Source organism: Salvelinus alpinus, chromosome 18 (genome assembly GCF_045679555.1).
Source record: "Salvelinus alpinus chromosome 18, SLU_Salpinus.1, whole genome shotgun sequence".
In the NCBI taxonomy this organism is placed as follows: Eukaryota; Metazoa; Chordata; class Actinopteri; order Salmoniformes; family Salmonidae; genus Salvelinus; species Salvelinus alpinus.
Window position 1 is genome coordinate 52483065 of NC_092103.1, and position 27974 is coordinate 52511038.

General features: G+C 40.7%; 1 protein-coding gene across 1 annotated transcript in view; it reads right to left on the reverse strand.

Annotated features, from left to right (window-relative positions):
• The window catches only part of LOC139544456 (ciliary neurotrophic factor receptor subunit alpha-like), a 412488-nt gene extending 386117 nt beyond the window's left edge, over positions 1 to 26371 (reverse strand). The window contains exon 1 of the mRNA XM_071351570.1: positions 26200 to 26371. The gene's annotated coding sequence lies outside the window, so the exon portion shown is untranslated. The remainder of the gene's footprint in view (positions 1 to 26199) is intronic.
• Between the last annotated feature and the right edge of the window lie 1603 nt (positions 26372 to 27974).

Sequence of the window (27974 nt, forward strand, 5' to 3'; positions counted from 1 at the left end):
TACACAGACAGTACAGTTATATCAGACTGATGCTAATAATACAGGCTACACAGACAGTACAGTTATATCAAACTGATGCTAATAATACAGGCTACACAGACAGTACAATTATATCAGACTGATGCTAATAATACAGGCTACACAGACAGTACAGTTATATCAGACTGATGCTAATAATACAGGCTACACAGACAGTACAGTTATATCAGACTGATGCTAATAATACAGGCTACACAGACAGTACAGTTATATCAGACTGATGCTAATAATACAGGCTACACAGACAGTACAATTATATCAGACTGATGCTAATAATACAGGCTACACAGACAGTACAGTTATATCAGACTGATGCTAATAATACAGGCTACACAGACAGTACAGTTATATCAAACTGATGCTAATAATACAGGCTACACAGACAGTACAATTATATCAAACTGATGCTAATAATACAGGCTACACAGACAGTACAGTTATATCAAACTGATGCTAATAATACAGGCTACACAGACAGTACAATTATATCAAACTGATGCTAATAATACAGGCTACACAGACAGTACAATTATATCAAACTGATGCTAATAATACAGGCTACACAGACAGTACAATTATATCAAACTGATGCTAATAATACAGGCTACACAGACAGTACAGTTATATCAGACTGATGCTAATAATACAGGCTACACAGACAGTACAGTTATATCAAACTGATGCTAATAATACAGGCTACACAGACAGTACAATTATATCAAACTGATGCTAATAATACAGGCTACACAGACAGTACAATTATATCAAACTGATGCTAATAATACAGGCTACACAGACAGTACAATTATATCAAACTGATGCTAATAATACAGGCTACACAGACAGTACAGTTATATCAGACTGATGCTAATAATACAGGCTACACAGACAGTACAGTTATATCAAACTGATGCTAATAATACAGGCTACACAGACAGTACAGTTATATCAAACTGATGCTAATAATACAGGCTACACAGACAGTACAGTTATATCAGACTGATGCTAATAATACAGGCTACACAGACAGTACAGTTATATCAAACTGATGCTAATAATACAGGCTACACAGACAGTACAATTATATCAGACTGATGCTAATAATACAGGCTACACAGACAGTACAGTTATATCAGACTGATGCTAATATTACAGGCTACACAGACAGTACAGTTATATCAGACTGATGCTAATAATACAGGCTACACAGACAGTACAGTTATATCAGACTGATGCTAATAATACAGGCTACACAGACAGTACAATTATATCAGACTGATGCTAATAATACAGGCTACACAGACAGTACAGTTATATCAGACTGATGCTAATAATACAGGCTACACAGACAGTACAGTTATATCAAACTGATGCTAATAATACAGGCTACACAGACAGTACAATTATATCAAACTGATGCTAATAATACAGGCTACACAGACAGTACAGTTATATCAAACTGATGCTAATAATACAGGCTACACAGACAGTACAATTATATCAAACTGATGCTAATAATACAGGCTACACAGACAGTACAATTATATCAAACTGATGCTAATAATACAGGCTACACAGACAGTACAATTATATCAAACTGATGCTAATAATACAGGCTACACAGACAGTACAGTTATATCAGACTGATGCTAATAATACAGGCTACACAGACAGTACAGTTATATCAAACTGATGCTAATAATACAGGCTACACAGACAGTACAATTATATCAAACTGATGCTAATAATACAGGCTACACAGACAGTACAATTATATCAAACTGATGCTAATAATACAGGCTACACAGACAGTACAATTATATCAAACTGATGCTAATAATACAGGCTACACAGACAGTACAGTTATATCAGACTGATGCTAATAATACAGGCTACACAGACAGTACAGTTATATCAAACTGATGCTAATAATACAGGCTACACAGACAGTACAGTTATATCAAACTGATGCTAATAATACAGGCTACACAGACAGTACAATTATATCAAACTGATGCTAATAATACAGGCTACACAGACAGTACAGTTATATCAGACTGATGCTAATAATACAGGCTACACAGACAGTACAGTTATATCAAACTGATGCTAATAATACAGGCTACACAGACAGTACAGTTATATCAGACTGATGCTAATAATACAGGCTACACAGACAGTACAATTATATCAAACTGATGCTAATAATACAGGCTACACAGACAGTACAGTTATATCAGACTGATGCTAATAATACAGGCTACACAGACAGTATAGTTATAAATATCAGACTGATGCTAATAATACAGGCTACACAGACATTACAGTTATATCAGACTGATGCTAATAATACAGGCTACACAGACAGTATAGTTATAAATATCAGACTGATGCTAATAATACAGGCTACACAGACATTACAGTTATATCAGACTGATGCTAAAAATACAGGCTACACAGACAGTATAGTTATAAATATCAGACTGATGCTAATAATACAGGCTACACAGACAGTATAGTTATACATATCAGACTGATGCTAATAATACAGGCTACACAGACATTACAGTTATATCAGACTGATGCTAATAATACAGGCTACACAGACAGTATAGTTATAAATATCAGACTGATGCTAATAATACAGACTACACAGACAGTATAGTTATAAATATCAGACTGATGCTAATAATACAGGCTACACAGACAGTATAGTTATAAATATCAGACTGATGCTAATAATACAGACTACACAGACAGTATAGTTATACATATCAGACTGATGCTAATAATACAGGCTACACAGACAGTACAGTTATATCAGACTGATGCTAATAATACAGGCTACACAGACAGTATAGTTATAAATATCAGACTGATGCTAATAATACAGGCTACACAGACATTACAGTTATATCAGACTGATGATAATAATACAGGCTACACAGACAGTATAGTTATAAATATCAGACTGACGCTAATAATACAGGAATTGTGAAACAAACAAGAAATTAGACAAAAAAACAGATATCTTAAGCGTGCATAACTATTCACCCCCCAAAGTCAATTTCTTTATTATTTTATTTCACCTTTATTTAACCAGGTAGGCTAGTTGAGAACAAGTTCTCATTTACAACTGTGACCTGGCCAAGATAAAGCAAAGCAGTGTGACACAAACAACACAGAGTTACACACGGAATAAACAAACGTACAGTCAACAGCACAATAGAAAAAATGATATACCATGTGTGCAAATGTAGTAAGATTAGGGAGGTAAGGCAATACATAGGCCATAGAAATAATTACAATTTAGCTACTAAACACTGGAGTGATAGATGTGCAGAAGATGAATGTGCATTTAGAGGGCTATTTACAGATGGGCTGTGTACAGGTGCAGTGATCTGTAAGCTGCTCTGACAGCTGATGCTTAAAGTTAGTGAGGGAGATATGAGTCTCCAGCTTCAGTTCATTTTGCAATTCGTTCCAGTCATTGGCAGGAGAGAACTGGAAGGAAAGGCGGCCTAAGGAGGTGTTGGCTTTGGGGATGACCAGTGAGATATACCTGCTGGAGCGCGTGCTATGGGTGGGTGTTGCTATCGTGACCAGTGAGCTGAGATAAGGCGGGGCTTTACCTAGCAGAGACTTATAGATAACCTGGAGCCAGTGGGTTTGGCGACGAATATGAAGCGAGGGCCAGCCAACGAGAGCATACTAGTCGCAGTGAAGGGTAGTACATGGGGCTTTGGGGACAAAACGGATGGCACTGTGATAGACCACATCCAGTTTGCTGAGTAGAATGTTGGAGGCTATTTTGTAAAGGACATCGCCGAAGTCAAAGATCGGTAGGATAGTCAGTTTTACGAGGAAATGTTTGGCAGCATGAGTGAAGGAGGCTTTGTTGCAAAATAGGAAGCCGATTCTAGATTTAATTGGAGATTGGAGATGCTTAATGTGAGTCTGGAAGGAGAGTTTACAGTCTATCCAGACACCTAGGTATTTGTAGTTGTCCACATAACTATGTCAGAGTAGTGATGCTAGACGGGCGAGTGGGTGAGTGCAGCGATCTGTTGAAGAGCTTGCATTTAGTTTTACTTGCATTTAAGAGCAGTTGGAGGCCACGGAAGGAGTGTTGTGTGGCATTGAATCTTGTCTGGAGGTTTGTTATCGCAGTTAACACTTTGTAGATCCACCTTTTGCAGCAATTACAGCTGCAAGTATTTTGGTCTCTATAAGCGTGACACATCTAGCTACTGGGATTTTTGCCCATTCTTCAATGCAAAACTGCTCCAGCTCCTTCAAGTTGGATGGGTTTCGCTGGTGTCCAGCAATCTTTAAGTCATACCACAGATTCTCAATTGGATTGAGGTCTGGGCTTTGACTAGGCCATTCCAAGACATGTAAATGTTTCCCCTTAAACCACTCGAGTGTTGCTTTAGTAGTATGCTTAGGGTCATTGTCCTGCTGGAAGGTGAACCTCCGTCCCAGTCTCAAATCACTGGAAGACTGAAACAGGTTTCCCTCAAGGATGTCCCTGTATTTAGCGCCATCCATCATTCCTTCAATTCTGACCAGTTTCCCTGCCGATGAAAACATACTCACAGCATGATGCTGCGGGGATGCGCTTTCCTTGATGGCCAAAATGCTAAATTTACATCAGTATTCAGACCCTTTACTTAGTTCTTTGTTGAAGCACATTTGGCAGTGATTACAGCCTTGAGTCTTCTTGGGTATAATGCTAAAAGCTTTACACACCTCCATTTAGTGGGGTTTATCCCATTCTTCTCGGCAGAGCCTCTCAAACTCTGTCAGGTTGTATGGGGAGCATTGCTGCACAGCTATTTTCAGGTCTCTCCAGAGATGTTCGATCAGGTTGACGTCCGGACATTCAGAGACTTGTTTCGAAGCCACTCCTGCGTTGTCTTGGCTGTGTGCTTAGGGTCATTGTCCTGTTTGATGGTGAACCTTCACCCCTGTCTAAGGTCCTGAGAGCTCTGGAGTAGGTTTTTATCAAGTATCTCTCTGTACTTTTCTTCACTCATCTTTCCCTTGATCATGACTAGTCTCCCAGTCCCTGCCGCTGAAAAACATCCCCACAGCATGTGTGTCATCAGACCAGATAATCTTGTTTCTCATGGTCAGATGCTTTAGGTGCTTTAATGGCAAACTCCATGCGGGCTGTAAAGTGTATTTTTTCTGAGGAGTGGCTTCCGTCTGGCCACTTTACCATGAAGGCCTGATTGGAGTGCTGCAGAGATGATTGTTCATTTGGAAGGTTCTCCCATTTCCACAAAGGAACTCTGTAGCTCAATCAGAGTGACCATCGGGTTCTTGGGCACCTCCCTGAATAAGGACCTTCTCCCCTGATTGCTCAGTTTGGCTGTGCAGTCAGCTCCAGGAAGAGTCTTGGTGGTTCCAAACTTCTTCCATTTAAGACTGATGGAGGCCACTGTGTTCTTGGGGACCTTGAACGCTGCAGAAATGTGCCTTTCCCAGATCTGTGCCTCGACTCAATCCTGTCTCTGAGCTCTACGGACAATTCCTTCGACCTCAGGGCTTGGTTTTTGCTCTCACTGTCAACTGTGGGACCTTATATAGATAAGTTTATTCCTTTCCAAATCATGTCCATTCAATTGAATTTACCACAGGTGGTAATCAAGTTGTACAAACATCTCAAGGATGATCAATGGAAACAGGATGCACCTGAGCTCAATTTCGATTCTTATAGCAAAGGGTCTGAATACTGACGTAAATAAGGCTCTTTGGGCAAACATTTCTAAAAATGTGTTTTCACTTTGGGGTATTTTTAGCATTATGGGGCATTATGGGGCATTATGGGGCATTATGGGGCATTATGGGGTATTATGGGGCATTATGGGGCATTATGGGGCATTATGGGGTATTATGGGGAATTATGGGGCATTATGGGGCATTATGGGGCATTATGGGGCATTATGGGGCATTATGGGGCATTATGGGGTATTATGGGGCATTATGGGGCATTATGGGGTATTATGGGCCTCGCTACTGTATATAGCCTCACTCTTTTTCACTGTCTTTTTACTGTTGTTTTTATTTCTTTACTTACCTATAGTTCACCTAATATATATATCTATTTTTAATTGCACTGTTGGTTAGTAAATAAGTAAGCATTTCACTGTAAGGTCTACACCTGTTTGAAAAAGTCAAGAGGTCTGAATACTTCAAAATGCAATGTATAGGCATGTTTTTAAATGATGACAAAGCATTCATTATAAAACGGTTTGCTTGGATAATCGATGCTGATTGGATGAGTGCAGGCACATTTATGCCTGCTAGCAGTTCCATCTGAATGATCACAGCTCCTCCATCAGAATATCATGTTGCTGTCTGATTCATCTCTTGTATTTATCTCTACTAGAATATCATGTTGCTGTCTGATTCATCTCTTGTGTTTATCTCTACTAGAATATCATGTTGCTGTCTGAATCATCTCTTGTATTTGTCTACTCTAGAATATCATGTTGCTGTCTGATTCATCTCTTGTATTTATCTCTACTAGAATATCATGTTGCTGTCTGATTCATCTCTTGTATTTATCTCCTCTAGAATATCATGTTGCTGTCTGAATCATCTCTTGTATTTGTCTATTCTAGAATATCATGTTGCTGTCTGATTCATCTCTTGTATTTATCTCCTCTAGAATATCATGTTGCTGTCTGAATCATCTCTTGTGTTTATCTCTACTAGAATATCATGTTGCTGTCTGATTCATCTCTTGTATTTATCTCCTCTAGAATATCATGTTGCTGTCTGAATCATCTCTTGTATTTATCTCCTCTAGAATATCATGTTGCTGTCTGATTCATCTCTTGTATTTATCTCTACTAGAATATCATGTTGCTGTCTGATTCATCTCTTGTGTTTATCTCTACTAGAATATCATGTTGCTGTCTGATTCATCTCTTGTATTTATCTCCTCTAGAATATCATGTTGCTGTCTGATTCATCTCTTGTATTTGTCTACTCTAGAATATCATGTTGCTGTCTGATTCATCTCTTGTATTTATCTCCTCTAGAATATCATGTTGCTGTCTGATTCATCTCTTGTATTTATCTCCTCTAGAATATCATGTTGCTGTCTGATTCATCTCTTGTATTTATCTCTACTAGAATATCATGTTGCTGTCTGAAACATCTCTTGTATCATTGCTAAAAATCTTTAATGATCAAGCCTTCCTTCATTCAAATCGGAACAGAATCAGCTTGATCCCCTCTGTCGAAGATGCTTGGACCTTCTTTTTTGATATTTTCAGTGGTGTTGTTAACAAACACGCCCCCATAAAGAAAATGAGAATAAAAAAAGGTTCAGCCCCTGGTTCGACCGTGATCATGCAGAGTTACTCCACCTCAAGAATTGCATTTGGCGAAAGGCTCGGCACACGCCTCCTCAGGCTGACTGGCTCTGTTCAGGCAAATTAGAAATAAGTGGACTCAGGCTATCCGGAAGGCCAAAGGTAGTTAATTTAAGGAGCAGGTCTCTCTCTGTGGGTCTAACACCAAGAAGTTCTGGAAAACGGTTAAAGACCTGGAGATTAAACCCTCCTCCTCACATCTGCCCATGTCCCTTAATGTTGATGATGTGGTTGTTACTGACAAGAAGCACATGGCTGAGCTCTTTAATCACCACTTCATTAAGTCAGGATTCCTATTTGACTCAGCCATGCCTCCTTGCCCGTCTAACAGTTCCTCATCTCCCACCCCTTCTAATGCGACTATCCCCGATGCTTCTCCCTCTTTTTCCCCTGTCCCACTACAAAGTTTCTCCCTGCAGGCAGTGACGACGTCTGTGGGGCTAAAGGAGCTCGTTAAACTTGAACCCCCCAAAAAAACATCTGGGTCAGATGGTATAGACCCTTTCTTCTTTAAGGTTGCTGCCTCTATCATCACCAAGCCTATCTCTGACCTTTCAATCCTATCTCTCCTTTCTGGGGAGGTTCCCATTGCTTGGAAGGCAGCCACGGTTTGTCCTTTATTTAACCCTCCTCCTGTATTCCGGTCAAATTGGACCGATTTACACGTTTTCTCTCTGAAAAATGTAGTTCATTTAATCTGATTGTCATATTAGTGTATACAATTGAGTTCAGGCATATGTCCATTCATCAGATGGACACACTTCCTCTCCCAGACCCCCACATGCATGTGTGTTTGAGCAGACACACACACACACACACACACACACACACACACACACACACACACACACACACACACACACACACACACACACACACACACACACACACACACACACACACACACACACACACACACACACACACACACACACACACACACACACACACACACACACCTCAGTCCCCTTCTTGGCTTCCATGGCAACCTCCACGGGAACCTTTCCCCAATAGAATCTTTCCCCCACGGGAACCACACCTGTTGGCATTCTCACAAACAATCGCAACATTGTCTCAGTAATATATAGAACTTTTCTCAAAGCTCCGGTATATACAGCTTTTTTGAGGCCTTGCTCACAATTAATTCTGTGGAAGCACAATGACCAAACGATATACTGTATGTGAGGCTCTTGATCATATCTTTGATCATGACACCGGTGAGGAGAAGAGAGTCCTTGTTAAACTTTGACACAAAGTAGACTGTGATAAATAGCATAATATGTTTCATCTGAATATTTGTTATAGTCAAAATAATCCATACTCAAAAACTAGGTCAATGAGGCCTACAGGCCATAAATAGCAAATATAAGTTCAAAATGTGTAATATTCAGAAGAACTTAAGTTGATAAAAAGATCCAACACAATATTAGGTGATAATATTTGTATTATTATTATTATGGATTCATAATCAGCTATAATGGGGCGGTCATTTGGACCAGGAACACAGAATTAATTAACATGAAACGAACACAACAGGAGGGTTATAGTGGAAGATCAAGCTGATTACAGGACTATTTCTATGTTGCCCTGTTTATCAAAAGTGTTGGAAAAACGTCTCAATAATCAACTGACTGTCTTTCTTGATGTCTATAGTATTCTCTCTGGTATGCAATCTGGTTTCAGGTTATGGATGTGTCACTGCAACCTTAAAGGTCCTCGATGATGTCACCATTGCCCTTGATTCATAGCAATATTGTGCTGCTATTTTCATTGACTTGGCCAAAGCTTTTGATACGGTAGACCATTCCATTCTTGTGGACTGGCTAAGGAGTATTAGTGTCTCTGAGGAGTCTTTGGCCTGGTTTGCTAACTACCTCTCTCAAAGAGTGCAGTGTATCATTTTATGGCTGCAGGGGCAGTATTGAGTAGCTTGGATGAAAGGTGCCCATTTCAAACGGCCTGCTCCTTAGTCATAGTTCCTAATATTTGCATATTATTATTAATATTGGATAGAAAACACTCCAAAGTTTCTAAAACTGTTTGAATTATTTCTCTGGGATTAACAGAAGCAAAATCCTGAGTTGAAATCAATCCGGAAGTCAGAAATCTGAGATTGTCTGTATTCAACAGAGTCCCAAAATAATTCCAAATGACGTATGGCTGAAGTTGCACTGCCTAGGGGTTCCACTAGATGTCAGCAATAAATATAAATTCCAGTGAGACCTCTATGGTGTTCTGGGAGATAATGAGAGCAGAATCAGTCAGGTGACCATCAAGCACCCATTTCCTGATCATGCCTTTTCTTCATGCAAGCCACTGCCGTTCCATGGCTCACGCAGACAGATTCCGGTTGGAACTTTATTGAAGCTATATGTTAAAGACATCCTAATGATTGATTCAGTACTTAGTTTGAAATGTTTCTTCGACCGGTAATATCACATTTTGAAGTTTTTGTCCGATATGAAGCTGACCAGAATTAGCGTTTGGCTATGTTTACCAAACGCGCTAACAATTGGACATAAATAACGGATTTTTTCGAACAAAACAAACATTTATTGTGCACCTGAAGTTTCTGCTAAGCCTTCTGATCAAAACCAACAAAGGTAATGAAATATTTATAATATATTTTGTTGTTTATAGTGACGCTATCTTTGTTAGCTGTGACATGCTAATTTGAGCGCCGTCTCAGATTATAGCGTCCAGTTATTTTTCCTTAAAGTTTTTTTTAAATCTGACATTGCGGTTGCATTAAGGAGAGGTATATCTATAACTCAATGTGTATAACTTGTATTATCATCTATATTTATGATGAGTTCATGTTGAAACGACGGGCTATGCAAAGTCACTTGATGTTTTTGCATTTAGTGATTCTTGTAGCCTCCATGTAAACTCAGATTTTTTGATATAAATATGAATTGAATCAAACAAAAAACGCATGTATGGTGTAACATGAAGTCCTATGAGTGTCATCTGATGAAAATAATCGAAGGTTAGTGAATCATTTTATCTCTATTCAGGTTTTTGTGATGCTATCATTAGCTGGGAAAAATGCTATGATTATTTTTAGTTTTGTGGTGACCTAACATAATCGTTTGTAGTGCTTTCGCTGAAAAGCCTATTTGAAATCGGACAGTTTGGTGGGGTTAACAACAAGATTACCTTTAAAATTATATAAGACACATGTATGTTTGAGGAATTTTAATTATGAGATTTATGGTTTTTGAATTTGGCGCCCTGCACTTGGACTGGCTGTTGTCATATTGATCCCGACTTAGGGCTTGCAGCCCAAAGAAGATAAAGTCAGAAAATCTGCTGTCTCAGCCCCTGCCTGTCAGCAAGGGAGTACCCCAAGGCTCAATCCTAGGCCCCACGCTCTTCTCAATTTACATCAACAACATATCTCAGCCGGTAGGAAGCTCTCTCATCCATTTATATGCAAATGACACAGTGTTATACTCATCTGGCCCCTCCCCGGATTTTGTGTTAAATGCTCTACAACAAAGCGTTCTTAGTGTCCAACAAGCTTTCTCTACCCTTAACCTTGTTCTGAACACCTCCAAAACAAAGGTCATGTGGTTTGGTAAGAAGAATGCCCCTCTCCCCACAGGTGTGATTACTACCTCTGTGGTTTTAGAGCTTGAGGTAGTCACCTCATACAAGTACTTGGGAGTATGGCTAGACGGTACACTGTCCTCTCAGCACATATCAAAGCTGCAGGCTAAAGTTAAATCTAGACTTGGTTTCCTCTATCGTAATCGCTCCTCTTTCACCCCAGCTGCCAAACTAACCCTGATTCAGATTGCCATCCTACCCATGGTAGATTACGGAGACATAATTTATCGATCGGCAGGTAAGGTTGCTCTCGAGCGGCTAGATGTTCTTTACCATTCGGCCATCAGATTTACCACCAATGCTCCTTATAGGACACATCACTGCACTCTATACTCCTCTGTAAACTGGTCATCTCTGTATACCAGTCGCAAGACCCACTGGTTGATGCTTATTTATAAAACACTCTTAGGCCTCACTCCCCCCTTTCGGAGATATCTACTGCAGCCCTCATCCTCCACATACAACACCCGTTCTGCCAGTCACATTCTGTTAAAGGTCCCCAAAGCACACACATCCCTGGGTCGCTCCTCTCTTCAGTTCGCTGCAGCTAGCGACTGGAACGAGCTGCAGCGAACACTCAAACTGGACAGTTTTATCTCTGTCTCTTCATTCAAAGACTCAATCATGGACACTCTTACTGACAGTTGTGGCTGCTTTGAGTGATGTATTGTTGTCTCTACCTTCTTGCCCTTTGTGCTGTTGTCTGTGCCAAGTAATGTGTGTACCATGTTTTGTGCTGCTACCATGTTGTGGTCATGTTGTGTTGCTACCATGTTGTTGTGATGTTGTGTTGCTGCAATGTTGTTTTGATGTTGTGTTGCTGCCTTGCTATGTTGTTGTCTTAGGTCACTCTTTATGTTGTGTTGTGATGTCTCTCTTTATGTAGTGTTGTGGTGTCTCTCTTTATGTAGTGTTGTCTCTCTTTATGTAGTGTTGTCTCTCTTTATGTAGTGTTGTCTCTCTTTATGTAGTGTTGTGGTGTCTCTCTTTATGTAGTTTTGTCTCTCTTTATGTAGTGTTGTGTTGTCTCTCTTTATGTAGTGTTGTATCTCTTTATGTAATGTTGTCTCTCTTTATGTAGTGTTGTGTTGTCTCTCTGTATGTAGTGTTGTGTTGTCTCTCTGTACGTAGTGTTGTGTTGTCTCTCTGTATGTTGTGTTGTCTCTCTTTATGTAGTGGTGTCTCTCTTTATGTAGTGTTGTGGTGTCTCTCTGTATGTAGTGTTGTGTTGTCTCTCTGTACGTAGTGTTGTGTTGTCTCTCTGTATGTTGTGTTGTCTCTCTTTATGTAGTGGTGTCTCTCTTTATGTAGTGTTGTGTTGTCTCTCTTTATGTAGTGTTGTATCTCTTTATGTAATGTTGTCTCTCTTTATGTAGTGTTGTGTTGTCTCTCTTTATGTAGTGTTGTGTTGTCTCTCTTTATGTAGTGTTGTGTTGTCTCTCTGTATGTTGTGTTGTCTCTCTTTATGTAGTGGTGTCTCTCTTTATGTAGTGTTGTGGTGTCTCTCTGTATGTAGTGTTGTGTTGTCTCTCTGTATGTAGTGTTGTGGTGTCTCTCTTTATGTAGTGTTGTGTTGTCTCTCTTTATGTAGTGTTGTATTGTCTCTCTTTATGTAGTGTTGTGTTGTCTCTCTTTATGTAGTGTTGTGTTGTCTCTCTTTATGTAGTGTTGTGGTGTCTCTCTTTATGTAGTGTTGTGTTGTCTCTCTGTATGTAGTGTTGTGGTGTCTCTCTTTATGTAGTGTTGTGTTGTCTCTCTTTATGTAGTGTTGTATTGTCTCTCTTTATGTAGTGTTGTGTTGTCTCTCTTTATGTAGTGTTGTGTTGTCTCTCTTTATGTAGTGTTGTGGTGTCTCTCTTTATGTAGTGTTGTGGTGTCTCTCTTTATGTAGTGTTGTGGTGTCTCTCTTTATGTAGTGTTGTGGTGTCTCTCTTTATGTAGTGTTGTGGTGTCTCTCTATGTAGTGTTGTGTTGTCTCTCTTTATGTAGTGTTGTGGTGTCTCTCTTTATGTAGTGTTGTCTCTCTGTATGTAGTGTTGTCTCTCTGTATGTAGTGTTGTGGTGTCTCTCTTTATGTAGTGTTGTATTGTCTCTCTTTATGTAGTGTTGTATTGTCTCTCTTTATGTAGTGTTGTGTTGTCTCTCTTTATGTAGTGTTGTGGTGTCTCTCTTTATGTAGTGTTGTCTCTCTGTATGTAGTGTTGTGGTGTCTCTCTTTATGTAGTGTTGTGTTGTCTCTCTTTATGTAGTGTTGTGTTGTCTCTCTTTATGTAGTGGTGTCTCTCTTTATGTAGTGGTGTCTCTCTGTATGTAGTGTTGTGTTGTCTCTCTGTATGTAGTGTTGTGGTGTCTCTCTTTATGTAGTGTAGTGGTGTCTCTCTTTATGTAGTGTTGTCTCTCTGTATGTAGTGTTGTGGTGTCTCTCTTTATGTAGTGTTGTGGTGTCTCTCTTTATGTAGTGTTGTGGTGTCTCTCTTTATGTAGTGTTGTGTTGTCTCTCTCTATGTAGTGTTGTGGTGTCTCTCTTTATGTAGTGTTGTCTCTCTTTATGTAGTGTTGTGGTGTCTCTCTTTATGTAGTGTAGTGGTGTCTCTCTGTATGTAGTGTTGTGTTGTCTCTCTTTATGTAGTGTTGTGTTGTCTCTCTTTATGTAGTGATGTATTGTCTCTCTTTATGTAGTGTTGTATTGTCTCTCTTTATGTTGTGTTGTCTCTCTTTATGTAGTGTTGTGTTTTCTCTCTCTATGTAGTGTTGTGTTTTCTCTCTCTGTATGTAGTGTTGTGTTGTCTCTCTTTATGTAGTGGTGTGTTGTCTCTCTCTTTATGTTGTGTTGTGTTGTCTCTCTGTATATAGTGTTGTGTTGTCTCTCTTTATGTAGTGTTGTGTTGTCTCTCTTTATGTTGTGTTGTGGTGTCTCTCTTTATGTAGTGATGTGTTGTCTCTCTTTATGTAGTGTTGTGTTGTCTCTTTTTATGTAGTGTTGTGTTGTCTCTCTGTATGTAGTGTTGTGTTGTCTCTCTTTATGTAGTGTTGTATTGTCTCTCTTTATGTAGTGTTGTGTTGTCTCTCTGTATGTAGTGTTGTGGTGTCTCTCTTTATGTAGTGTTGTGTTGTCTCTCTGTATGTAGTGTTGTGGTGTCTCTCTTTATGTAGTGTTGTGTTGTCTCTCTGTATGTAGTGTTGTGGTGTCTCTCTTTATGTAGTGTTGTGGTCTCTTTATGTAGTGTTGTGTTGTCTCTCTTTATGTAGTGTTGTGGTGTCTCTCTTTATGTAGTGGTGTCTCTCTTTATGTAGTGTTGTGTTGTCTCTCTTTATGTAGTGTTGTGTTGTCTCTCTTTATGTAGTGATGTATTGTCTCTCTTTATGTAGTGTTGTCTATCTTTATGTAGTGTAGTGTTGTCTCTCTTTATGTAGTGTTGTGTTGTCTCTCTTTATGTAGTGTTGTGGTGTCTCTCTTTATGTTGTGTTGTGTTGTCTCTCTGTATGTAGTGTTGTGTTGTCTCTCTTTATGTAGTGTTGTATTGTCTCTCTTTATGTAGTGTTGTGTTGTCTCTCTGTATGTAGTGTTGTGTTGTCTCTCTGTATGTAGTGTTGTGTTGTCTCTCTGTATGTAGTGTTGTGTCGTATCTCTTTATGTAGTGTTGTGTTGTCTCTCTCTGTATGTAGTGTTGTGTTGTCTCTCTTTATGTAGTGGTGTGTTGTCTCTCTCTTTATGTTGTGTTGTGTTGTCTCTCTCTTTATGTTGTGTTGTGTTGTCTCTCTGTATATAGTGTTGTGTTGTCTCTCTTTATGTAGTGTTGTGTTGTCTCTCTTTATGTTGTGTTGTCTCTCTTTATGTTGTGTTGTCTCTCTTTATGTAGTGATGTGTTGTCTCTCTTTATGTAGTGATGTGTTGTCTCTCTTTATGTAGTGTTGTGTTGTCTCTCTTTATGTAGTGTTGTGTTGTCTATCTTTATGTAGTGTCGTGTTGTCTCTCTTTATGTAGTGTCGTGTTGTCTCTCTTTATGTAGTGTTGTGGTGTCTCTCTGTATGTAGTGTTGTGTTGTCTCTCTTTATGTAGTGTTGTCTCTCTGTATGTAGTGTTGTGTTGTCTCTCTTTATGTAGTGTTGTGTTGTCTCTCTTTATGTAGTGTTGTGTTGTCTCTCTTTATGTAGTGTTGTGTTGTCTCTCTTTATGTAGTGGTGTCTCTCTTTATGTAGTGTTGTGTTGTCTCTCTTTATGTAGTGTTGTATCTCTTTATGTAATGTTGTCTCTCTTTATGTAGTGTTGTGTTGTGTCTCTTTATGTAGTGTTGTGTTGTCTCTCTTTATGTAGTGTTGTGTTGTCTCTCTGTATGTTGTGTGTTGTGCAAATGGAATAGACAAAAGGTGGAAATTATAGGCAATTAGTAAGACACCCCCAAAAAAGGAATTGTTCTGCAGGTGGTGACCACAGACCACTTCTCAGTTCCTATGCTTCCTGGCTGATGTTTTGGTCACTTTTGAATGCTGGCGGTGCTTTCACTCTAGTGGTAGCATGAGACGGAGTCTACAACCCACACAAGTGGCTCAGATAGTGCAGCTCATCCAGGATGGCACATCAATGCGACATGTGGCAAGAAGTTTTTTCAGCGTAGTGTCCAGAGCATGGAGGCGCTACCAGGAGACAGGCCAGTACATCAGGAGACGTGGAGGAGGCCGTAGGAGGGCAACAACCCAACAGCAGGACCGCTACCTCCGCCTTTGTGCAAGGAGGAGCACTGCCAGAGCCCTGCAAAATGACCTCCAGCAGGCCACAAATGTGCATGTGTCAGCATATGGTCTCACAAGGGGTCTGAGGATCTCATCTCGGTACCTAATGGCAGTCAGGCTACCTCTGGCGAGCACATAGAGGGCTGTGCGGCCCCACAAAGAAATGCCACCCCACACCATGACTGACCCACCGCCAAACCGGTCATGCTGGAGGGTGTTGCAGGCAGCAGAACGTTCTCCACGGCGTCTCCAGACTCTGTCACGTCTGTCACATGTGCTCATGTGCTCAGTGTGAACCTGCTTTCATCTGTGAAGAGCACAGGGCGCCAGTGGCGAATTTGCCAAACTTGGTCTTTTCTGGCAAATGCCAAACGTCCTGCACGGTGTTGGGCTGTAAGCACAACCCCCACCTGTGGACGTCGGGCCCTCATACCACCCTCATGGAGTCTGTTTATGACCGTTTGAGCAGACACATGCACATTTGTGGCCTGCTGGAGGTCATTTTGCAGGGCCTTCTCATCTCTCTGTGATCACTCCTAACTCTCTCTCCCCCTCTCTCTCATCTCTCTTTGATCCCTCCTAACTCTCTCTCTCCATCTCTCTGATCCATCCTAACTCTCTCTTTCCCCCTCTCTCTCCATCTCTCTGATCCCTCCTAACTCTCTCTCTCTCCATCTCTCTGATCCCTCCTAACTCTCTCTCTCTCCATCTCTCTGATCCCTCCTAACTCTCTCTCTCCCCATCTCTCTGATCCCTCCTAACTCTCTCTCTCCCCATCTCTCTGATCCCTCCTAACTCTCTCTCTCCATCTCTCTGATCACTCCTAACTCTCTCTCCCCATCTCTCTGATCACTCCTAACTCTCTCTCCCCATCTCTATGATCACTCCTAACTCTCTCTCCCCATCTCTCTGATCCCTCCTAACTCTCTCTCCCCATCTCTGATCCCTCCTAACTCTCTCTCCCCATCTATCTGATCACTCCTAACTCTCTCTCCCCATCTATCTGATCACTCCTAACTCTCTCTCCCCATCTATCTGATCACTCCTAACTCTCTCTCCCCATCTCTCTGATCACTCCTAACTCTCTCTCCCCATCTCTCTGATCACTCCTAACTCTCTCTCCCAACTTCTCTGATCCCTCATAACTCTGACATTGGTTCAGGATGTTGATCCAGAGGGTAAGTATGTTAAGGGAAATATTATAACAGTTTGATTTAATTTGGTTGAACTTTTTCAATCATAGACACAGTTGGGAGGTGGGACTAGAAGATGACAAAGACCTTGGCTCCAATCACACCTTAGAAAAAGACCTTAGCTCCAATCACACCTTAGAAAAAGACCTGGGCTCCAATCAAACCTTAGAAAAAGAGCTGGGGTCCAATCACATCTTAGAAAAAGACCTGGGCTCCAATCACATGTTGGAACAGACCTGGGCTCCAATCACATGTTGGAACAGACCTGGTCTCCAATCACATGTTAGACAAAGACCTGGGCTCCAATCACATGTTAGACAAAGACCTGGGCTCCAATCACTATATAGAGGTATGTTACTAAGAAAATGACCTGGGGCCTCATTTATCAATCATGCGTAGGCACAAATCTCTGTGTAAACGCAAATGAATGTTTGCTTGAGAGAACGTAAATGTACGTGCAGCGATGACCATGCATACTCACTTTGCCAAGTGGTGGAGTAAGGGAACTGCTTGTCATGCATAGAATGTTGAACATGTGTACAATTGTGAGAGTAGTAATTCAATGATTTTTTTATTTCATTTTATTTCCATTGTGAATTCATGCTACATATCTTGACAGGATATATAATCTGACCACATTTGTGCATTTATTACGATGATAATCCATATAAAGTAATTTGTTAAATTAGAGGCATGTGTTAAAGTGGAACCATTGCGTAAATACTATAAAACAGTGAGATAATGGGAAATCCAATGAGAGATGGCTGATCTTGCTCTGTTGAAATCCAATGAGAGATGGCTAATTTTGCTCTGTTGAAATCCAATGAGAGATGGCTAATTTTGCTCTGTTGAAATCCAATGAGAGATGGCTAATTTTGCTCTGTTGAAATCCAATGAGAGATGGCTAATTTTGCTCTGTTGAAATCCAATGAGAGATGGCTAATTTTGCTCTGTTGAAATCCAATGAGAGATGGCTAATTTTGCTCTGTTGAAATCCAATGAGAGATGGCTAATTTTGCTCTGTTGAAATCCAATGAGAGATGGCTAATTTTGCTCTGTTGAAATCCAATTAGAGATGGCTAATTTTGCTCTTTTGAAATCAAATGAGAGATGGCTAATTTTGCTCTTTTGAAATCAAATGAGAGATGGCTAATTTTGCTCTTTTGAAATCCAATGAGAGATGGCTAATTTTGCTCTGTTGAAATCCAATGAGAGATGGCTAATTTTGCTCTGTTGAAATCCAATGAGAGATGGCTAATTTTGCTCTGTTGAAATCCAATGAGAGATGGCTAATTTTGCTCTGTTGAAATACAATGAGAGATGGCTAATTTTGCTCTGTTGAAATCCAATGAGAGATGGCTAATTTTGCTCTGTTAGAAGATTTGTCACATGCTGCATTTCGTAGATAACGCGTTTTCAGAGACAGGTGGGACTTTTTTTAGCAGAAAGTACAGATTGGCTCATCGTATCCCAAAACCAATCTTAGGATTTAAGACCTAATTTAAAAATGCAAACATGTCATTTCGAGGCGATCCACCCTTGGGCTTTTGGCAACGGACACTTTCCAGTGGGAGTTTGCCGATCGGCATTTCACAGCCATCGATGAGTCAATTTTTTGGATGCAATCGTCACCAAAAAGAACAGAAACACATACAATGTCCATACACCCTCGCACAACAGGTGGAAGTCAAGAGGGTTTCTTTGCCATGATGCCATCAATTGGTTCCCAAATACAAACACAACAACAGACGGCACCCACATCTCCATTAAAGCACCGTCCCAAAACGAGTTCAACTGTGTAAACAGAAAGTCGCAGCTGAATGTGGTGGCCAGGTGGTACGTACGACTCGTTCATTCTGCAGAACAGCACTGTTGGTCAGTACACCTACAGGAGGGAGCTGTTGAGGATGGATGGCTTGTTGGTGAGGATGGATGGCTTGTTGGTGAGGATGGATGGCTTGTTGGTGAGGATGGATGGCTTGTTGGTGAGGATGGATGGCTTGTTGGTGAGGATGTATGGCTTGTTGGTGAGGATGGATGGCTTGTTGGTGAGGATGGATGGCTTGTTGGTGAGGATGGATGGCTTGTTGGTGAGGATGGATGGCTTGTTGGTGAGGATGGATGGCTTGTTGGTGAGGATGGATGGCTTGTTGGTGAGGATGGATGGCTTGTTGGTGAGGATGGATGGCTTGTTGGTGAGGATGGATGGCTTGTTGGTGAGGATGGATGGCTTGTTGGTGAGGATGGATGGCTTGTTGGTGAGGATGGATGGATGGCATATTGGTGAGGATGGATGGCCTATTGGTGAGAATGGATGGCTTGTTGGTGAGGATGGATGGCTTGTTGGTGAGGATGGATGGCTTGTTGGTGAGGATGGATGGCTTGTTGGTGAGGATGGATGGCTTGTTGGTGAGGATGGATGGCCTAATGGTGAGGATGGATGGCTTGTTGGTGAGGATGGATGGCATATTGGTGAGGATGGATGGCTTGTTGGTGAGGATGGATGGCTTGTTGGTGAGGATGGATGGCATATTGGTGAGGATGGATGGCATATTGGTGAGAATGGATGGCTTGTTGGTGAGGATGGATGGCATATTGGTGAGGATGGATGGCTTGTTGGTGAGGATGGATGGCATATTGGTGAGGATGGATGGCTTGTTGGTGAGGGAGGATGGCTTGTTGGTGAGGGAGGATGGCTTGTTGGTGAGGGAGGATGGCTTGTTGGTGAGGATGGATGGCTTGTTGGTGAGGATGGATGGCTTGTTGGTGAGGGAGGATGGCTTGTTGGTGAGGGAGGATGGCTTGTTGGTGAGGATGGATGGCTTGTTGGTGAGGATGGATGGCTTGTTGGTGAGGATGGATGGATGGCTTGTTGGTGAGGATGGATGGATGGCTTGTTGGTGAGGATGGATGGCTTGTTGGTGAGGATGGATGGCTTGTTGGTGAGGATGGATGGCTTGTTGGTGAGGATGGATGGCTTGTTGGTGAGGATGGATGGCTTGTTGGTGAGGATGGATGGATGGCTTGTTGGTGAGGATGGATGGATGGCTTGTTGGTGAGGATGGATGGATGGCTTGTTGGTGAGGATGGATGGATGGCTTGTTGGTGAGGATGGATGGATGGCTTGTTGGTGAGGATGGATGGCCTATTGGTGAGGATGGATGGCTTGTTGGTGAGGATGGATGGCTTGTTGGTGAGGATGGATGGCTTGTTGGTGAGGATGGATGGCCTATTGGTGAGTGATGCCGACTCATTTGAAGTACATTTGCCATTGTTATAGCAACTTGAATGGTCCTCTCTATGTAGCTGTGTTATTGTTTTTTAATGGTCAAACCACAACTGAACGAGTTGTTTTCAATATGTGATGGTAGCATCTCTATGTAATATGTGATGGTAGCATCTCTATTTAATATGTGATGGTAGCATCTCTATTTAATATGTGATGGTAGCACCTCTATTTAATATCTGATGGTAGCACCTCTATTTAATATCTGATGGTAGCATCTCTATTTAATATCTGATGGTAGCACCTCTATTTAATATCTGATGGTAGCATCTCTATTTAATATCTGATGGTAGCACCTCTATTTAATATCTGATGGTAGCACCTCTATTTAATATCTGATGGTAGCATCTCTATTTAATATCTGATGGTAGCATCTCTATTTAATATCTGATGGTAGCATCTCTATTTAATATCTGATGGTAGCATCTCTATTTAATATCTGATGGTAGCATCTCTATTTAATATCTGATGGTAGCATCTCTAATATCTGATGGTAGCATCTCTATTTAATATCTGATGGTAGCATCTCTATTTAATATCTGATGGTAGCACCTCTATTTAATATCTGATGGTAGCATCTCTATGTAATATCTGATGGTAGCATCTCTATTTAATATCTGATGGTAGCATCTCTATGTAATATCTGATGGTAGCACCTCTATTTAATATCTGATGGTAGCATCTCTATTTAATATCTGACGGTAGCATCTCTATTTAATATCTGATGGTAGCATCTCTATTTAATATCTGATGGTAGCATCTCTATGTAATATCTGATGGTAGCATCTCTATTTAATATCTGATGGTAGCATCTCTATTTAATATCTGATGGTAGCATCTCTATTTAATATCTGATGGTAGCATCTCTATTTAATATCTGATGGTAGCATCTCTATTTAATATCTGATGGTAGCATCTCTATGTAATATCTGATGGTAGCATCTCTATTTAATATCTGATGGTAGCACCTCTATTTAATATCTGATGGTAGCATCTCTATGTTATATCTGATGGTAGCATCTCTAATATCTGATGGTAGCATCTCTATGTAATATGTGATGGTAGCACCTCTATTTAACATGTGATGGTAGCACCTCTATTTAATATGTGATGGTAGCATCTCTATGTAATATCTGATGGTAGCACCTCTATTTAATATGTGATGGTAGCACCTCTATTTAATATCTGATGGTAGCACCTCTATTTAATATCTGATGGTAGCACCTCTATTTAATATCTGATGGTAGCACCTCTATTTAATATCTGATGGTAGCACCTCTATTTAATATCTGATGGTAGCATCTCTATTTAATATCTGCTGGTAGCATCTCTATTTAATATCTGATGGTAGCACCTCTATTTAATATCTGATGGTAGCACCTCTATTTAATATCTGATGGTAGCATCTCTATGTAATATCTGATGGTAGCATCTCTATGTAATATCTGATGGTAGCATCTCTATGTAATATCTGATGGTAGCATCTCTATTTAATATCTGATAGTAGCATCTCTATTTAATATCTGATGGTAGCACCTCTATTTAATATCTGATGGTAGCACCTCTATTTAATATGTGATGGTAGCATCTCTATGTAATATGTGATGGTAGAACCTCTATGTAATATGTGATGGTAGCACCTCTATTTAATATCTGATGGTAGCATCTCTATTTAATATCTGATGGTAGCATCTCTATGTAATATCTGATGGTAGCATCTCTATGTAATATCTGATGGTAGCATCTCTATGTAATATCTGATGGTAGCATCTCTATTTAATATCTGATGGTAGCACCTCTATGTAATATCTGATGGTAGCACCTCTATGTAATATCTGATGGTAGCACCTCTATGTAATATCTGATGGTAGCATCTCTATGTAATATCTGATGGTAGCATCTCTATGTAATATCTGATGGTAGCACCTCTATGTAATATCTGATGGTAGCATCTCTATGTAATATCTGATGGTAGCACCTTTGTTTCAGAGTTTTCCAGGTGTATTTCATGGTCCGTTGTATTTTCCCCACGGGTTTTAAAGGGATGATGTTGACAGAGCACTGAGGCTAATAACAGCTGTTATATATCCGTGGTTATCTCCTTCCGGTGTGTGTGTCATGCTCACAGGATTTATTTTTTAATTGAACATTTATTTAACTAGGCAAGTCAGTGAAGAACAAATTGGTATTTACAGTGACGGCCTACACCTGCCAAACCTGGCAAACGATGTGCCAATTGTGCGCCACCCGATAGGACACCCAATGACGGCAGGATGTGACGCAGCCTGGCTATATCTCACCTATTTATGAATACCAGTATTCACATTTCAGATCGTAAGTAGTATTTTAGAATAGTTTCTAGACAATTTTAATAAATTAGACCCCTTGGATTTATTAATCACACCTGTAGTGAAGAAACAGGGGAGTGGAGTTGAATCAAACCCTAGTACCCATTTAGTGCACTGTAGGGCTTTGGTAGGGCTCTGGTGAAAAATAGTGCACTATGTAGGGAATAGGGCAACCCAGGTCTAAAGCAGCTCCATCAGAATGTGTTAGTGTCCTCTCTCTCTCTCCTCTCTGAGGGGCATCAATCAGAATGTGTTAGTGTCCTCTCTCTCTCTCCTCTCCGAGGGGCATCAATCAGAATGTGTTAGTGTCCTCTCTCCTCTCAGAGGACATCAATCAGACTGTATTAGTGTCCTCTCTCTCTCTCCTCTCCGAGGGGCATCAATCAGACTGTTAGTGTCCTCTCTCTCTCTCCTCTCCGAGGGGCATCAATCAGAATGTGTTAGTGTCCTCTCTCCTCTCAGAGGACATCAATCAGACTGTATTAGTGTCCTCTCTCTCTCTCCTCTCAGAGGGGCATCAATCAGACTGTTAGTGTCCTCTCTCTCTCCTCTCAGAGGACATCAATCAGACTGTGTTAGTGTCCTCTCTCTCTCTCCTCTCAGAGGACATCAATCAGACTGTTAGTGTCCTCTCTCTCCTCTCAGAGGACATCAATCAGACTGTGTTAGTGTCCTCTCTCTCTCTCCTCTCAGAGGACATCAATCAGACTGTTAGTGTCCTCTCTCTCCTCTCAGATGACATCAATCAGACTGTGTTAGTGTCCTCTCTCTCTCCTCTCAGATGACATCAATCAGACTGTGTTAGTGTCCTCTCTCTCTCCTCTCAGAGGACATCAATCAGACTGTTAGTGTCCTCTCTCCTCTCAGAGGACATCAATCAGACTGTTAGTGTCCTCTCTCTCTCTCCTCTCAGAGGACATCAATCAGACTGTTAGTGTCCTCTCTCTCCTCTCAGAGGACATCAATCAGACTGTTAGTGTCCTCTCTCTCCTCTCAGATGACATCAATCAGACTGTGTTAGTGTCCTCTCTCTCTCCTCTCAGAGGGGCATCAATCAGACTGTGTTAGTGTCCTCTCTCTCTCCTCTCAGAGGGGCATCAATCAGACTGTGTTAGTGTCCTCTCTCTCTCTCTCCTCTCAGATACAACACCAGATATACAGTAACAGATGTACACCACCAGATTTACAACACCAGATATACAGTAACTGATATACAACACCAGATATACAGTAACTGATATACAGTAACTGATATACAACACCAGATATACAGTAACTGATATACAACACCAGATATACAGTAACTGATATACAGTAACTGATATACAACACCAGATATACAGTAACTGATATACAGTAACTGATATACAACACCAGATATACAGTAACTGATATACAGTAACTGATATACAACACCAGATATACAGTAACTGATGTACACCACCAGATATACAACACCAGATATACAGTAACTGATATACAACACCAGATATACAGTAACTGATATACAACACCAGATATACAGTAACTGATATACAACACCAGATATACAGTAACTGATATACAGTAACTGATATACAACACCAGATATACAGTAACTGATATACAACACCAGATATACAGTAACTGATATACAGTAACTGATATACAACACCAGATATACAGTAACTGATATACAACACCAGATATGCAGTAACTGATATACAGTAACTGATATACAACACCAGATATACAGTAACTGATATACAGTAACTGATATACAACACCAGATATACAGTAACTGATATACAGTAACTGATATACAACACCAGATATACAGTAACTGATATACAACACCAGATATACAGTAACTGATATACAACACCAGATATACAGTAACTGATATACAGTAACTGATATACAACACCAGATATACAGTAACTGATATACAACACCAGATATACAGTAACTGATATACAGTAACTGATATACAACACCAGATATACAGTAACTGATATACAACACCAGATATGCAGTAACTGATATACAGTAACTGATATACAACACCAGATATACAGTAACTGATATACAGTAACTGATATACAACACCAGATATACCGTAACTGATATACAACACCAGATATACAGTAACTGATATACAACACCAGATATACAGTAACTGATATACAACACCAGATATACAGTAACTGATATACAGTAACTGATATACAACACCAGATATACAGTAACTGATATACAACACCAGATATACAGTAACTGATGTACACCACCAGATATACAACACCAGATATACAGTAACTGATATACAGTAACTGATATATAGTAACTGATATACAACACCAGATATACAGTAACTGATATACAACACCTGATATATAGTAACTGATATACAGTAACTTATATACAGTAACTGACATACAACACCAGATATACAGTAACTGATATACAACACCAGATATGCAGTAACTGATATACAGTAACTGATATACAACATAAGATATACAGTAACTGATATACAGTAACTGATATACAGTAACTGATATACAACACCATATATACAGTAACTGATATACAACACCAGATTTACAGTAACTGATATACAACACCAGATATGCAGTAACTGATATACAACACAAGATATACAGTAACTGATATACAGTAACTGATATACAGTAACTGATATACAACGCCAGATATGCAGTAATTGATATACAGTAACTGATATACAACACCAGATATACAGTAACTGATATACAACACCAGATATACAGTAACTGATATACAGTAACTGATATACAACACCAGATTACAGTAACTGATATACAAAAACAGAAGAAGAGAAAGAAGGGATTTTCACTAAAACTAATCAATCAGAGGAGGATAATGGGTTCCATGCTGGAGAGTTGACACGGGTCAACCCATCCCCTGACCTCTGCCATGGGGCCACGGGGAGAGAAAGGCCACACATCGGAATCCTCAGCTAATTGTCTGTCCAGTGTCACTTATTTCAATGCCCTCCACTCTCTCCCTAATTCCTGTCTTTCTCTCTCTCTCTCTCCTAGCGCTCTCGCCCCGCCCCCCCCCCCCCCCTCCCTCTCACTCCTAGCGCTCTCGCCCCGGCTCCCCCCCCCTCTCTCCCTCCTAGCGCTCTCGCCCCGGCTCCCTCCCCTCTCTCTCTCCCTTTGCAAAGCATCTACTGTGTAACAGCGTGGCCAGAGAGAGAGAGAGGAAACTGTTGTTTTTTTGATAGCGAGTGGGCAGCTGAGCAAAGTGCATTTCATTAATAGCAGGCCCATGATGCAACACAACTGTTTCCATCTGAATACATTCAGATGATCACTGAGGGTCAGCATGTGTTTGAATAAATCAGACCATAGATGATCACTGAGGATCAGTATGTGTCTGAATAAAAGCCCCAGATAAAGCTACAACATAGAAGCAGTAGTTCCATATGATCCAAGCAGCAATCCATCCATCCTGAACTATTCAAATCATCTGATTATGAAGAAGACAGACGTCCACAACTCTCCTTCCACCTCCAACACACCGACAGATCCAGCAGAACCACACAGCGAAGATCAATGAAAGCAGGTACTCACTTTAAATATTTTACGCTCTCCTCTCGTGCACTCTCGCTATCCTGTTCCTCGCTCCTCTGTATTAATGACAATGTGTGTTTCTCCAATCCAGAAAGTTGCTGTAGGGTAAAAAGGTTGTTTGATGTGTGAGCTTTCAGTGTCTGGCTCTGTACTGGCTGAGGAGACTAAAGCATTTAAAAGACTCCCCATGTGACAAGCCCCGGCAGAGAGAGGGAGAGAGGCAGAAAAACATTAGCGTCACACTGTCTCTCTGTGACAACACAGCACCCCCTAGCCATCACTCACCGTACTGCAGGAACAGAGAGGGCGAGAGAGAGCTACCTACATCCCCCCCACTAGAATCCCCATACTTTAATGAAGACAGCATCTCCACCCTGGAGGGGGAAATCAATAATTTCCAGGCCCAGGGACATGTACTAGTCTGTGGAGACCTAAATGCCAGAACTGGACAAGAACCTGACACCCTCAGCACACAGGCGGACAAACACATGCCTGGAGGTGACAGCATTCCCTCCCTCATATGCCCCCCTAGGCACAACTACGACAACATAACCATCAAAAACGGGTCACAACTCCTGCAGCTCTGTCACACACTGAGTATGTACATAGTCAATGGTAGGCTTTGAGGGGACTCCTATGGTAGGTACACCTATAGCTCATCTCTTGGCAGTAGTACTGTAGACTACTTTATCCCCAAACTCAACACAGAGTCTCTCAGAATGTTCACAGTCAGCCCACTGACACCCCTATCAGATCACAGCAAAATCACAGTCTACCTGAACATAGCAATATTAAATCATGAGACATCAAAGCCAAAGGAACTGAATAATATTAAGAAATGCTATAGATGGAAGGAAAGTATTATGGAAACCTACCAAAAATCTATTAGGCAACAACAAATTCAATCCCTTTTAGACAACTTCCTGGACAAAACTTTCCACTGTAAAAGTGAAGGTGTAAACTTGGCATTAGAAAATCTAAACAGTGTATTTGACCTCTCAGCTTCCCTATCAAATGTAAAATGGCGGTGGAAGAAATGGCATCAGTTTTACGGCGCCCAACCAATTGTGCTATTATGTGTTTCATTTCGTGTTGTTTGTAACTTATTTTGTACATAATGTTTCCGCCACCGTATCATACTGCTTCTGGATATCAGGAGAGCGATCACTCAACTCGGAATAGACAAAGATGTTTTCTTCAACAAGCAGGACGCACAGGACATACTCCAAACACCTGACAAGGCCAACATCCCAGTTATTGGCAAGAGGAAGAGACGCAGGTACAGAGGACACAGAGCAGGGTGCTTCGTAAGGATCTGCAGAAGGAGAGTGGGAAAGCTGCCTTTACCTACAATATTACTCGCCAACGTGCAATCATTGGACAGTAAATTAGACGAGGTACGATCACAAATATCCTACCAACGGGACATTAAAAACTGTAACATCTTATGTTTCACGGAATCGTGGCTGAATGATGACTTGTATATTCAGCAAAAAGGAAACCGCTCACCCAGAGGCGGCGCTCCTAGTGGCCGGAGTTTTTAATGCAGGGAAACTTAAATCAGTTCTACCAAATTTCCATCAACATGTTAAATGCGCCACCAGAGGAAAAAAAATTCTAGATCACCTGTACTCCACACACAGAGACGTGTACAAAGCTCTCCCTCGCCCTCGATTTGGCAAATCTGACCATAATTCTATCTTCCTGATTCCTGCTTACAAGCAAAATTAAAGCAGGAAGCAACAGTGACTCGGTCTATAAAAAAGTGATCTAGA